The sequence below is a fragment of the Callorhinus ursinus genome, unplaced genomic scaffold (assembly GCF_003265705.2).
Source record: "Callorhinus ursinus isolate GAN/ISIS: 27379988/994484 unplaced genomic scaffold, GSC_fseal_2.0 scaffold144, whole genome shotgun sequence".
In the NCBI taxonomy this organism is placed as follows: Eukaryota; Metazoa; Chordata; class Mammalia; order Carnivora; family Otariidae; genus Callorhinus; species Callorhinus ursinus.
In genome coordinates, this window is record NW_027397206.1 from 272,495 (window position 1) to 287,045 (window position 14,551).

A 14,551-nucleotide genomic window follows, 5' to 3' on the forward strand; every position below is an offset into this window, starting at 1 on the left:
AAAGAAAGAAAGAAAGAAAGAAAGAAAGAAAGAAAGAAAGAAAAAGAGAAAGGAAAGAAGGAAGGGAGAAACGAAGGAACGAAGGAAGAAAGAAATTACCACAGTCACTCCAACCATCAGCAATCACCCCCCTGGTCAGTCAGCAGCCATTAACATTGGGCAAGATCCTTCATCAGCAAGATTATGACTTGCTGAAAGCTCAAATGATGGTTAACATTTTTTAGCAATAAAGTATTTTAAAATTAATTAGTTTCAATTATTAAACTTTTTTCCAGACATAATGTTATTGCACACCTAATATAGCATAGTATAAACATAACTTCTATATGCACTAGTAAATAAAAAAATTCATTTGATCTACTTTATTGCACTACCCACTTTAATGTGGTAGTCTGGAACCACACCTGCAATATCTCTGAGGTATGCCTGTAGATCCTGGCTCTTGTTTTTGAGTTGGGTCCTTGGAGGCTCCTGCTGAGCCAAATGTGAACCTTTTAGTTGATGGATTATGGAGAAGTCCAAAGGGTCTTGGGGATTGTGTAGTTGGTGGGGATACCTGGAAGGCTTGGGACACAACTATTAACCAAATGGGGCAAAGTTAATCAAAGTTATTCAAAATATCAGCCACCAACTTAGAACCATACAGTGGATGAAGCTCATTATTAATCAATTGTGGATGTACAATAATTGATTCAGCCACTCCTTGTTCATGCCCATTTGGGTCCTCTTGGCTTTGATACCCTCTTAGGACACTACTGTGTATCCCATCTTGAGCTCTGTCCTCCATGACCCATGCCACTTTGAGAAGCCAGAAGCCTTCCACCCTGGCCACTTCCTGGATGCAGAGGGCAACTTCAGGACACAGGGGGACTTTATCCCATTCTCCCTGGGTAAGCTGGGTCCTTCCCCACATTTTGAGAACACCTGCTCACCACCTCCCCTTTGTGTGACTTTCTCCCTTTGTCCAACCCCAAACACTGGGTGAAGATTTTTGAAAAAGATGAGGATTCTGAAGGAAAGAGAAAGCAAGAAATCTACAGAGACAAAGATGGTGTGGGGAGAAGGAAAAGGAGGGGGTAAATGGGGAAGGTAGAGACTAAGTCAATGGCAGAGATGAAGCGAAAGACAAAGACACACACATGTTTGCACATTCTCACACAAAGAACAGACAAATGAGTGATCCATTATTGAGCATTCTTGGCTATGTGCCAAGAATTGAGAAAGGTATTTGAGCTTTTCTTTCAAAATAAAAAGAACTTTATTATATCTAATTTTTATACAGGTAAGGAGGCAATATAATTGAAAGTGAAAATCACCTGTAATTCACTACCAAAATCAGACTTGTTTTTTTTTAAATCTAATTGGCTTTATTAACTGATTCATGAATTGGGAAGCATCCCATCTAGCAAGTAGAGAGGGGCTCCAAAACCCAGACCTGTTAATATCACAGAGGATGTCCTTCCAAATTTTTTGTTAAATATATGCACACACACAAAAGTAGGTGATGGGTAGATAGATAATAGGTAAGTAGATAAAAGAAAAGGAAAAGAGGAAAAGGAATTGATTTATTTCTTATTAGCTAGTTGTTGAAATCCAAGCCCCAGACTAGAATGAGGCCCAGGAGGCACCTAGGGCAAAAAATGTAAGGAATATTCATTCACTGTTATAGGTGTACAAGTGCCTTGATTCACCTATCAATTAATTCAACTTTTAGCCACTAACTTGAAATTTATCATATGCTAACATTTTAAATCTCCTTAGGTCTATTCCTGGCTTACTAATACCAACCCATACCCACACTGATTCACTGATGTGTTTTTTCTAGCTATACCATACTATTTGGATTATTATACCTGTATAATAAGTTCTATTATTTTACAGGGTCTAGTCTCCCTCCGTTACTCTTCTTTCTCAGAGAGTTACATGGTTCTTGTAACACATTTTGTTTTTCTTCCAAGTATACGTTAGAATTTTTTTTTCAAGGTCTCAAAATATCCCACTGGAATTTTACTAGGATTAACTCAAATTTGCAGATGAATTTGGATAGCTTTGACAACTTGAGAAGTTTGAGATATCCCAGACAAAACTAGAGTGTGTGTCCACTGAATCAACTCTTGCATGATTTGGTGGCATCTCAGGCTTTTGTTTTCTTAATTAAGTTTTGCATATTTCTGGCTAAATTTATTTCTAAGAAACGCGGGAGGAGATTGTGGCTGTTGTTCACAGAGGCTCTTTGTCTCCCTCAGCTCAGGCTTCCATAACAAAATGACATAGACTAGCTATGTTCTAGAAAATTCCCAGCAGATGGGATCCCACCCAGGCTCTATTTGGATGGGACACTTTTGTGGTGGTTGACCCCATCCTGCAGGGAGGTATGAGAGGCAGGGGTGCGATTCTGAATGTTTATCAAGCATGATGGGGCCCACCGACCAATTGGATCTGTCACTGGTTGGGGTGTGGGGACCGGGTCTGGGAGGCTTATGCTGTTAGTACTGGTTGTGGGTAGGTCTGGGGGGTTTGGAGGCCAAGGTGACCAGAAGAGTGGGACACTCAGAAGCTTAGAGTAGCAGCTGCAACACATTGAGGGTTCAGAAGTAGTTCTATATATTTTTTTAAAGATTTTATTTATTTATTTGAGAGCGAGAGTAAGAGACAGAGATAGCAAAAGAGAGCCTGAGTTGGGAGGAGAGGGAGAAGCAAGCTCCCTGCTGAAGAGGGAGCCCAATGTGGGGCTTGATCCCAGGACCCTGGGATCATGATCTGGGCCAAAGGCAGCAGCTTAACCTACTGAGCCACCCAGACACCCCAGTAGCTCTATATTTTAATAGCCTGTTTAGTACTGGGGCCCGCGTACTGCACATAGGCCGAGGCCCAGGACCTCAGAGGCTTCATTTCCCCTCTACCTCTCTCTCATGATTCCTCATACGCAGGGCACACTAGCAAGATTTTTTCCACTATTTGCACATTTTCTCAAAAAATTGGGTGAGCTGAGAATATACTTAACCAGAGATAGACAGAGAAAGATAAAGAACTCCTAACAGGCAAAGACTGGGGACCGAGAGAGAGAGGAGGGCACAATATAGGACAGGCTGAGAAGAAGTGGGACCAGATGGAAACATGCATGCACACGTACACTGGTGTTGCTGGTATTGAGGTCAAGAATAGAAGTACCTCACATGTAAATCTATGTAAATGAGCATGCAAATGTCCAGGAGAGTGGGGGTAGGCAGCTGAGTGCTCCTGAGGGCGCCCCCAATGACACATCCCCCCCTCACGCCCTCAGGAAGACACCTCTGTCTGGGTGAGAGCCTGGCCCGCTCTGAGCTCTTCCAGATCTTGACCTTGGTGCTGCAGAACTTCACCATGGGATCTCCCAAGGCCCTGGAAGACATTGACATCAAGCCCCAGAGGAACGGGCTGGTGAAAATGCCCCCTGAGTTCCAGCTCTGCTTCCTGCCCCGCCAGGGAGTGGGACCAGGGATGCAGATCCTCTCAGAGCCCTTCCATCCAGCCCCCACCTCTGCCCACAGGGAATCCGCGGAGGCATCCTGACTCCTCCCTGCTCACTCTCCCTTCTGTAGTCTCTCCTTTGTCCAGGCTGCTGTCTTCACCATTCATCCCCAGATGGCCTGCACTGTTGATGGAGAGTAAAACCTTGGGTTTCAGGGCCAAGAAATACCTTCAGTAACTTGGTGTCATCACCATCCATAGCATAGTTGGGGAAACTGAGGCCCACATGTATACCTAACCACCCCCCAACCCTCCTGCTCTTTCCTTGAGTTGAAAAGGCCACTTCAGCCCTCAGCCTCTGTGCTTGTGACTTTAAAACATCGTCCATAAAATCTTTAAAAGAATAAAAGGGTGCCTGGGTGGCTCAGTTGGTTGGGCGACTGCCTTCAGCTCAGGTCATGATCCTGGAGTCCCGGGATCGAGTCCCGCATTGGGCTCCCTGCTTGGCGGGGAGTCTGCTTCTCCCTCTGACCCTCTTCTCTCTCGTGCTCTCTATCTCTCATTCTCTCTCTCTCAAATAAATAAATAAAATCTTTAAAAAAAATAAAATAAAATAAAACATCGTCCATATTTCTCTGATCATATCCATCAAAACCAGTGAGATCAAAATAAAGTTCTGCTCTTTCTGGACCCAGTGGCTATTTGTGCTACCATGCTTTTTTTTTTTCTTTCTTTGAGCTAAAATTCACATAACATAAAATTAACTACTAACCATCTTAAAGTATACAATTCAATGGCATTCAGTACAATCACAGTATCATGCAACCATTGTCTCTGTCCAGGGTCCAATCATTTTCATCACCCCAAAAGGAAGTTTTGTACTTTTGAGGGCTGAATAATACTCTGCTGTATGGAAACACCACATTTAGTTTATCCCTTCATCAGGTAATTGGCATGTGGGTTGTTGGCACCTTTTGGCTTTTGTCAACAGTGCCACTGTGGCTATTAGCATGCAGGGTGGCCCTGCGTTTGTTTTACTCTCCATCAGGAATGGAAGGCAGGTGTTCTTTAGTTTCTGCCTTCGGACCTGAGGCTCTGGAAGGACAGGGCCAGACCTCCCCACCCAAACGCTCTTCACAGGCAGTATTGCAGATTCAATGAGACAGTACTGACAGAGTGGCTAGAACAGTGTTTGGCACCAAGTGAATACCACTGAAGTGTCTGACAAGTAAATACATTCTTCAGGAGGTGAAGTCACTGGCCTGAAGGCAGAGCCTGACAACACCAGAGCCCAGTGACTCCCAAGGCTGAGCTCTTGACACTGAGGTGCTGTGGAGAGGGGTGGCCTGTCCCATCAGCCCTGTGCTTCGGTTTTCCTCCTGTCTCATGCTGAGGGGCCATTCAAGGCATGTCTGGAGTGAGGCTGTTTCACAGAGAAGGGTGGGAGAAGTAGCTGCTTCCTATGCCTGAGAGGATGGATGTAGGGATGGGGGTCCCAGTCAGCCAAGGTAACCCCCCTTGCCTGTTCCATCCTCTCTGCCTCAACCCCAGGCAGGTGCTTGATCCCAGTGCTCAGGAGAAGGGAGGCTGGGGTCTGGCATGGGTGAGGGGCTTACTGCCTTTGGTAGTAAGATTAGTAGTAAGATTATGGTCTTTGGACAGTCTGAGCTACACCTTCACTGCTGAGGGATGGGTCATGGTCGAGGTCACGTGTGGACCTAACCAGTGTTCCTTCCCTTCCCTATAGGGGTCATGGGCAGTAAGATTCACGTTCAACCGAAGCAGGTGGCCAGAAGGAAAACTGGAAGCTATACTCTAGCTTTAGGAGGAAAACAGGGCATCGGTCTTTCCTCCAAGGGCTCTGGTCAGTGGCTGAGCTGTGTGGGACTGAGGTTGCTCAAGAGCAGTTGACGGAACAGTCCAGGGATCCTCCAGTAGGGATGAGATTGGGTTGCTGGCACTAGTCTCATGGGGAATCAGTGAGTGGAGGGTGGAGCAGAGAGAGCCAGGTAGAAACTACTCGTTTTAGGACCTTGCCTTGGAAGTCTGGCACTGTTACTTCCTATGCATTCCATGGGCCAAGGCAGCTACGAATTCCACCCAGATTCCAGAGGAGGGGAAAGAGATGACATTGGATAATCAACAAATCATGTATTTAACAAAGGAGGTGACCATCAACAAACATGCACCTATTTACAAATTACTATTACTACCAGTAATAGACTTTACATTGTGTAAGAGACTTTGCCTCTTGTCAGTAATTTATTATGAAGTACGTAGCAACTTATTTATCTTTCCAAAATATAAAGTGTTTTGCAGTTTAAGAGCACTTTATAATTACAAAGGAATTTGATGTGGACAGATAATTTTGCATGTGGCGCCTGGGTGGCTCAGTCGTTGGGCGTCTGCCTTCAGCTCAGGTTGTGGTCCGGGGTCCTGGGATCAAGCCCCGCCTCGGGCTCCCTGCTCAGCGGAGGCCTGTTTCTCTTTCTCCCACTGCTCCCTGCTTGTGTTCCCTCTCAAGTTGTGTCTCTCTCTGTCAAATAAATAAATAAGATCTTTTAAAAAAATAAAAAAATAAAAATATTGTTTACCTTCAGCAAAACACTTTGAGATTTGCAGAGGATTCTGTAGTATACAGAACTCCTTGTTGTTTACAGAACATTTTGTAGTTTTTAAGTAGTTTGACATTTACAAAGCACTTTACCATTTGCAAAGATTCCAGACGGCACATGGGATAGAGTATTTGTAAACATTGTGGTTTGTACAGCATTTTGTAACATAAAAATTTTTCTGTTTACAAAAATCTTAGCAGAGTGGCAGGGTGCATTGTAATAAAGTGATTTTTCCATTTTACAAAGTGCATATTTATTCATTCCTTTGTAACATTCACAGAGAAGTTGTCATTCACAAAGGGCTTTATTTCTACCTATAGAACAAGTCAGAATAGAACAGCACTTGATGAAGGCTTAAATGGTTCCAAAGCACTTGGGGTGCAGTTTACAAGCTCTCCAGCTTTCATCTGATGTTAGGATGCTAAGATGGGAATTAGGCAGCAAACCAGGGAGATGTCCCTGCCCTACTGGAACTGACATCAAGTGGGGGAGAAAATAAATAAACAAAATCATGGCAGACAGTGATAAGCGCTATAAAGACAGCTCAGAACTGGTGAAGATAGGAAACAATAGGAAGAGGTGGGGAGCTAATTTAGAGAAAAAAAATTCAGTCAGAGAACACTGCAAAAGACATCCCCCACCAACTGGCCATCTACAAAATGTTTTCCTGTTTACAAAGCACTTTTGCAGTCATCATCACACTTGACTCTTCAGATAGCTTTGGGAGATGGAAGATGTTATCTAGACCAACCCTACATCTCAGACATTAGGATCTAAAGAGGGAGGTGGTTATCCAATATCTCAAAGGAGATCAGTAGTGTGGGCAAAACTTGGAATCCAGGATTCCAGACTCCTCATGACTTCCCCCACTCCATCACAATGCATGTTTACAAAAATAAGCTGGAATTAAAAATCAAAGGAATGTCCATATAGGACTTTTATTCATACAACACTTGATGATCTCACTAAATAGTGGGTATCTGAGACCTGACTTTTGATCCTATTGGTTAGAGTATGGAATGGACATGACTCAACCATTTGGGACCAATTTTTCCAGACTCGCCAGTCCTTCTAAGGCTTTCTTGGAAGGCTGCTCCTTGTCAGTGAGGTTCCCCAAGACTTACTTCATCCAGGAGAAGCACAGGAAGAGGTTTACAAGGTGATTGGCCTGCTGACCCACAAGCACTTGACCACATAGAAAAAAATGTCTGAACTAAAGCTCTTCCTCGTGAGATCCAGAGACCCTGTAACCTCCCCCTTGTTGAAGTGCTTTGCCATCCCAATAAGTCTTAGTTTTAGCAATAATTCACCCCCAAGATAAGACTAGTTCAGGTCAGGAAAACTTGGAATGAGGGTCTTTATCCTGAGACACTCTTTTGTTCACTGAAGTGCACTGAGGGTTTTCTCCCAGGCTTTTTTTGGGAAGGAGACCGTGTAACTCTCCTAGGATCACTCAACCCCAGGATATACTCTACCCTGAGCCTAGTCCTTTATGGTTTCACTGTTGTGAGAAGTTAAATATTTTCTTTCTTAGCCTAGATGAGGAAGAGACTTTAGAGGAAGATCTGGTCTTTATTCCTGTCTCTTGAGGTAGGCAGATCACATCCACTCTCCACACATGGGGACTTGGTGTTGGGACTGATTTCTACTGGACCAGGGAGAGGCACCCTTGTTCCCTATTTATTCAGTCTCCCTATGGGAAACAAATGGACAAATCTTAAATATAAGAAAATGAGATAAAATACGATTTTAAAAACTATATATCTAGTAGTTATTCCTGGTTCTTGAGACTTTGTTATGCTAATGAGATGACTCCTGGTGGGCCCTGAGATAGGATGGTGGCTGGTCAACCAGAATGACCAACTACATGATTAGAGAATTGGAACTTTAAGCTAGTCTGACCTCTGGGAAGGAGAAGGGGGCTGGAGCCTGAGTTCAATCACGTGGCCAATGATTTAATCAATCATTCCTGTATAATGAAACCCAGATAAAAACTGGTTTATCCTTACCTGGTTGACGAACATACTGATGTGCTGGGAGGATGCCCATATTCCACAAGGAGAGGGCGCAGAGTTTCTGCATCCCTTTCCCTTATGTGTGCCTTCTTCATTTGGCTGTTCCTGAGTTGTATCCTTTGTAGTAAAACTGTAGTCCTAAGTATAGTACTTTCCTGAGTTCTGTGAGTTGTTTTAGTGAATTAGTGAATTAATGAGAGGGTTGTAGGAAGCCGTGAATTTGTAGCCAGTTAGGCAGAAGAGTGGGTGGCCTCAGGATACCTGAAACTTGAAGGTAGCATCTGAAGTGCGGACAGTCTTGTGGGATGGAGCCCTTCAATCTATGAAATTTGATGTTAACCCCAGACAGTTAGTGTCAGAATGGAGCTGGATTGCATAACACCTTGTTGGTGTCAGAGAATGGATGACAAGTCAGACACAAGAGCAAAGGGAGTGTGTGAGGAAAAGAATCAGGGAAAGAGGAAGGAGAGGAGGAGAGGCAAAGGAAAGGAAGGGCAAGACTAGAAGGAGGGAGAATAGTGGGTAATAGTGTGACAAAGATACACAGGAAGATGGTAAATGAATGAATGAATTGAATGAGTGAATGAATGAAATGAGCTTTTATGTGCCAGGCAATGTAGCAGGTATGTTCATATTGTTTGATATAATGTTATATATATAATATATATACATATATATATATATACCAGAAAATCTGTTTGTTAAGACCTGAATCCAACTGAACGTCTGGAGTCCTTCAGTCCTTCTGGGGCCCAAACTGATGGGGAAGCAGCTACTTGAGCTGCTACAGATGATAGCAGTATAAGAAGCTACCCAACCTGGGGCGCCTGGGTGGCTCAGTTGGTTAAGCATGTGCCTTCCGCCTGGGTCATGATCCCAGAGTCCCAAGATCAGCCCCACATCAGGCTTCCTGCTCAGCGGGGATTCTGCTTCTCCCTCTGCCCCTCACCCCGCTTGTGCTCTCTTTCTCAAATAAATAAATAAAATCTTAAAAAAAAAAAAAAAGAAGAAGAAGCTACCCAACTTGGGCCCACAGATTTAAAGCATCTGCTTGCATTCCATTGGTTAAAGCAGTCACGTGATCAAGCCCAACATCAGTGGGGCTGGGCTATACATTCTTCCCCAAATGAAAGGCATCGCAAAGGTACTTGGCAAAGGATGTGGGTGTATAGTCTTTATACCGGAAAAGTGAAAATTTGGGAACAATTTAGTCTCTTTCAGAGAGTAAGTTTCTTTTCTTACCCAGCCACCATATAGCCAGAGGGCAGGCACCTAATCTAATCTATATTCATCAAGTGCTCATTCCTTGGGCTTTGAGCCAGTGACGACAAAAAAAAGATACAATGTTTGGAGGTCAGCCATCAGCAGTCATGGGTTCTATGACTCATTTACAGCCTTCCAAGACCTTTTTCTCCGCTCAAGATAGCAGAGTCAAGCCTATCACCTGTACTAAGAGCTTCTACCACTTCTTGCCTCTAGAGCGACTCTTCTCCAAGGGCCCACGCTTTCTACCAGTTCTGCCATTTCTACCAGTTCTTCATTACTTAGAGTATCCATTCTTCCTAAGTCATCCAGTTGTTTATTTTTTTTTTAATCCACACAAACATTCATTTAACCCGTCAGCAGCAGGAGTTCTGCCAGAGTCCATTCTTGTAGACCCCTTCCCCCCAGGTCTTTCTTGTGACAACAGTTTTAGGAACCCTGGAGGATTCAGTACTTAGGAGACAGTCTAGAAGATACTTGGAAAAGTGTTCCAGAAGGGAATCCATCAGAGTCTCAATATCTGCCTCTGAGAAAAGGTTGGTTCCTTCTGCATCAGTTTCCATGGTTTACATCATGTGACCTTGTTCCCAAGCCCAGAGTTTCCACATCTGCACCAAAAGAAGGCAGCTTTCTAGAGGCTGGATTGGTGGTCAATGAGATTGACAAAGATCTGGCCAGAGGGACATTTTGAAATTATTCCCCACCCCTAGTCTCTTCCAAAGGGATGTGTTAGGCAGTCGTATAATTTTTACTATATTACCTCACCTTCTTGGCCACCGTGGTTTGAACTAAGGATTATCTTCTGACATGGTGAGAGGACAAGGAACCAATCCATGGGTTAGATCGATCTCATTCTCTTTTTTGACACTATGAACCCAAAGTCACTTTTGCTTGGGTAAGACACAATGCCAGGGAAAGCCAGAGACATATTCATGCTATAGTTTGTAGGTTCACAAATTAAAAGCCATTTAGAATGGGGCATCTGGGTGGCTCAATCAGTTAAGTGTCCGACTCTTGGTTTTGGCTCAGGTCATGATCTCAGGGTCATGAGATTGAGCCTCGTGTCAGGCTCCACGCTCAGCAGGGAGTCTGCTTGAGATTCTTCCTCCCTCTCCCTCCCCCTCTTCTCTGCCCCTCATTTGCACATGCATGTTCTCTCTCTCTTTCTCTCTCAGATAAATAAGTAAATAAAATCTTTAAAAGCCATCTAGAAGAAGTTGATCTACAGAAAGGGGAATAAGTAGGCATGCTGAGTGAAGCAAAACAGGCTATGAGTCCCCAGAGAGAGATATTGAGATACAGCCCTAATTCTCATAATGGGGTCCATGAAAGTACCTTCTGTATTTTTACTTGCATTTCCTTAACTGGGTTAATCAAAAGGGAGATTATTCTAGATGGGCCTTGCTTAATCACCAGCCCAATCAGATCATTCGTCCACCAGACTCAAAGAGAAACAAGTTGGGAAGTCAGACCCATATTCAAGAGAAGGGGCATAAGACTCTTCCTCTGATTGGAGGAGTGTCATAGAATTTAGGGGCATTTCTAAAAACCACCATGAGGTTGGAAAATGTTTGGGAGGGAAAAGGAGGTTTGTGGGCCGCTGTTCGTGGTGCTGAGGAGTGGTTGCCTTTCTGTCCTGTAGCTCTTTCTCCCAGTCCTGAAGAAATGGGAATTTCCACAAACCTCCAAAGCATCTGATGCAGCAGAAGAAGGAATTCTACGGAAAGAGAAGGAAAGGCACCTGAACAGAAGGAGAAACAAATGTACAAAAGCTGTTGAAGTGGTAGCATCACAGAGAGCCAGGAAGAAGGAGAGATTCATGTTGACATCGTTTTCCAACAATTGCTCCTATTAAGAAATACTGCATTTTTTTTCTCACTGGGGGTGAAGCTCTTGTGCCACTGAATTGGTACAATGGGTATCTTTTGTTTGGGATCTCCCAGCTTCCATTCCCCCTTCTTCAGGTAGGAGCCCCTGTATTTAGCTCTGGGTATCTCCCCATCCCTACTAGATGAAATCTATTTGGGGGTTGATCAAGTTGCCCCTGCAAATTCCCCTGGGCCACATGATCCACGTCAGATCCATCAAGTACTCCTCCCTGGATTTTGAATTTTGAGTGGTTGAGTGATTCAAACGGGAGAACCCAGACTCCTGTTTCCAGACGTAGCCAGAGTTATCCTCTTCTGCCGCATCCCCCATCAATCACCACACCCCAGTCCCACTGGCCTCTCTGTTTCCTGAACCACAGACACTCTTTTGGCCTGAGGGCTCCTGCACTTGCTGTTCCTTTGCCTGTGGTTCTCTTTCCTCTTTATTTCTCAGGTGGCTTCACTTTCATCCTCCAGACCTCTGCATAAATGCTCTTTGTAAGATTGAATCAACTTATTTAAAGTAGCCCTCCAACCAAATTACTTTTAATTTTCTTACTTTGTTTTATTTTCTTGGTTACACTCACTAGCCAACACCTTGTTTATGTGTTAATTTTTTTTATTGTCTACTTCCTTTACACTATGATGTCACTCTCTGCAGTATCTGCAGGGCCTGGCCCATAGTAAGAGTATATGGTTTTTCCCCTTGATCTATTAATGTGATGGCTTACATTAATACATTTCCTAATATTGAAACATCTCCAGATTTTTATTATTATTTTTTTACTTTTTATTATTTTTTAGAGAGGGAGAGGGGAAGGGCAGAGGGAGAGGGAGAAAGAGAATCTTAAGCAGGCTCCACACCCAGCATGGAGCCTGACATGAGGCTCAATCTCATGACCCTGAGATCATGACCTGAGCGGATTCCTCAACAATTTGGGAAGGAGAGGTAAACACTGGATTCTTGCTAATATTGGCATGTGAGGTCTCAAGTGATTAACTAGAAAACAAAGATGGTGTACTGTTTATGTTTTCCCCAAAGTAAGAGGTTGAAGCCCTAACCACCAATGTGATGGTATAAGAGATAGGGCCTTTGGGAGGAAATTAGGTGTTTTTATTTTATTTTATTTATTTATTTGACAGAGAGAGAGAGAAAGATCACAAGCGGGGGGGGGGCAGCAGGCAGAGGGAAAGGGAGAAGCAGGCTCCTTGCTGAGCAGACAGTCCAACGTGGGGCTCTATCCCAGGACCCCGTGATCATGGCCTGAGCTGAAGGCAGATGCTTAACCAACTGAGCCACCCAGGCACCCCTGGAAATTAGGTTTAGATGAGGTCATGCACATGGAGCCCCCTGGGTTAAATTAGTGCACTTATAAGAAGAGGAAGTAGGACAGTGGGTGGCACAGTCAGTTAAGTGTCCAACTATTGGCTTTGGCTCAGGTCATGATCTCGGGTTGTGAGATTGAGCCCCATGTTGGGCTCTGCACTTGGTGCAGAGTCTACTCAAAGACTCTCCCTCTCCCTCTGCCTCTCCTCCCCGTGTGCACACACTCTCTCTCTAAAATATATAAATGAGATATTAAAAAAAAAGAAGAGACAGCAGGCACCTTGTATCCTCTCTGCACCATGTGAAGATAGAGGGAAAAGGCAGCTATCTGCAAGTCAGAACTGCTCACTGAGAAATGAATCTGCCAGCACCTTGATCTTGGACTTTCCACACAGTCTGTGGGTTTTTTGTTATGGCAGCTGGAGCTGACTACAATGTGTACCAGGCTCATATCCTTATCTAGTGAAATAGGCCATGTCATTGTGGTTTGGCTGCACCCATCAGGCACATTCTGTTTGCATGGTGATGGTCACGTTTCCACCTATATCCTAGCTACCCAGTTTACCTAGTCTCCAGTATTTCATATCTGCTATGGCTTTACAGTTTACACAGCTCAGGTCATGAGAACAGAACCACAAAGAAGGGATATCCTTGGCAAGCTAACCTGGGCTCACCTGAATCCACTTGGGCGATCACAGGCCAAGGAAACTGGAGGCATCTGAAGAGTCTCAGAGGTCTAAGAAGCTCCTGATGGTACCAATTCTCAGACTCTCTCTCCAGATTCCTCCTGTGGTTCCCTCCATGGTGTATGAAGTGGATGTGGCACATAACAACATGAAAGACACGTGACAGATAGCCAGCAGGTGGTAGGCATGTCCTGAATGTACTTCTTAATGCACCCACAACATTGGGTGCTCTCCCAGTGGAACATACGGTTAACTTCTATCTACCTAGATACTTAGATGACCATCTTCATGCAGTTCATGGCTATTGCATGAAAAAAAGAAAGTTGGGTTCTTTGGGAAGCAGACTCTGATATGGAGTTTTGTGTGCAAGATATTTATTTATTAGGGAGTGTTATTGGGATCAACCAACAACTGTAGAAGGGAGAGAAGGAAGCAGGAGTGGTTGGAGGGAGAAGTTCAGCTCTGTTGAAGATACACCAGTCTTGGCCAATTTCATGGGCACTCTGGAACAAACACAGACCATTAGAATTGTCCTGCATCTCCATCATTCACTGAAGTGGGCTGCCCTAGGAAGGGCATGACCTTGGGTGAGGTGGCCCTTTCTCTCTCTCCCTCTCTCTCCAATTTTTAAAAAGATTTTATTTATTTATTTATTTGACAGAGACTGGGAGGGAAAGAGAATCTGAAGCAGACTCTTCACTGAGTGCAGAGCCCCATGTGGGGCTCAGTCTCACAACTGTGTGATCATGATCTGAGCCAAAACCAAGAGTTGGATGCTTAACTGACTGAGCTACCCAGGTGCCTCCATCTCTAATTTTTATAGAAAGTTTGATTCAATATACATTTTCCAGCAAAAAGACAATATATAGGAAAGATTGGTGTACACAGCTGCTACAGAAACAAACACAATGCTGGAAAAGGAGGAAAAATAAATGGGATTGACTTGGGGCGGAGCAAGATGGCAGAGGAGTAGGAGACCTAGATTTCGTCTGGTCTCAGGAATTCAGCTGAATAGCGATCAAACCATTCTGAACACCTACGAACTCAACAGGAGATCGAAGAGGAGAGTAGCAACAACTCTCTGAACAGAGAAGCGACCACTTACTGGAAGGTAGGACGTGCGGAGAAGTGAATCCAAGGCGATATTCGGGAGGATAGATGGCGGGGGAGGGGCCTCCGCCGGCCGCTTCTGGCAAGTGATAGAGCCGCGGAGCACAAAATCGGACCTTCTAAAAGTTGGCTCGGCTGAGGGACGTCGCTGCAGTGGCTAAGCAGGGGGTGGAATCCTCCCGGGACAGTGTGGTCTCAGGACCCTTGGGGTCACAGA

At 44.3% G+C, this 14,551-nt stretch overlaps 1 pseudogene; it reads left to right on the forward strand.

The window, feature by feature from the left end:
- LOC112813596 (cytochrome P450 2B4-like) overlaps nt 1-3,552 on the forward strand; it is a 10,550-nt pseudogene extending 6,998 nt beyond the window's left edge.
- The last annotated feature ends 10,999 nt before the right edge of the window (nt 3,553-14,551 follow it).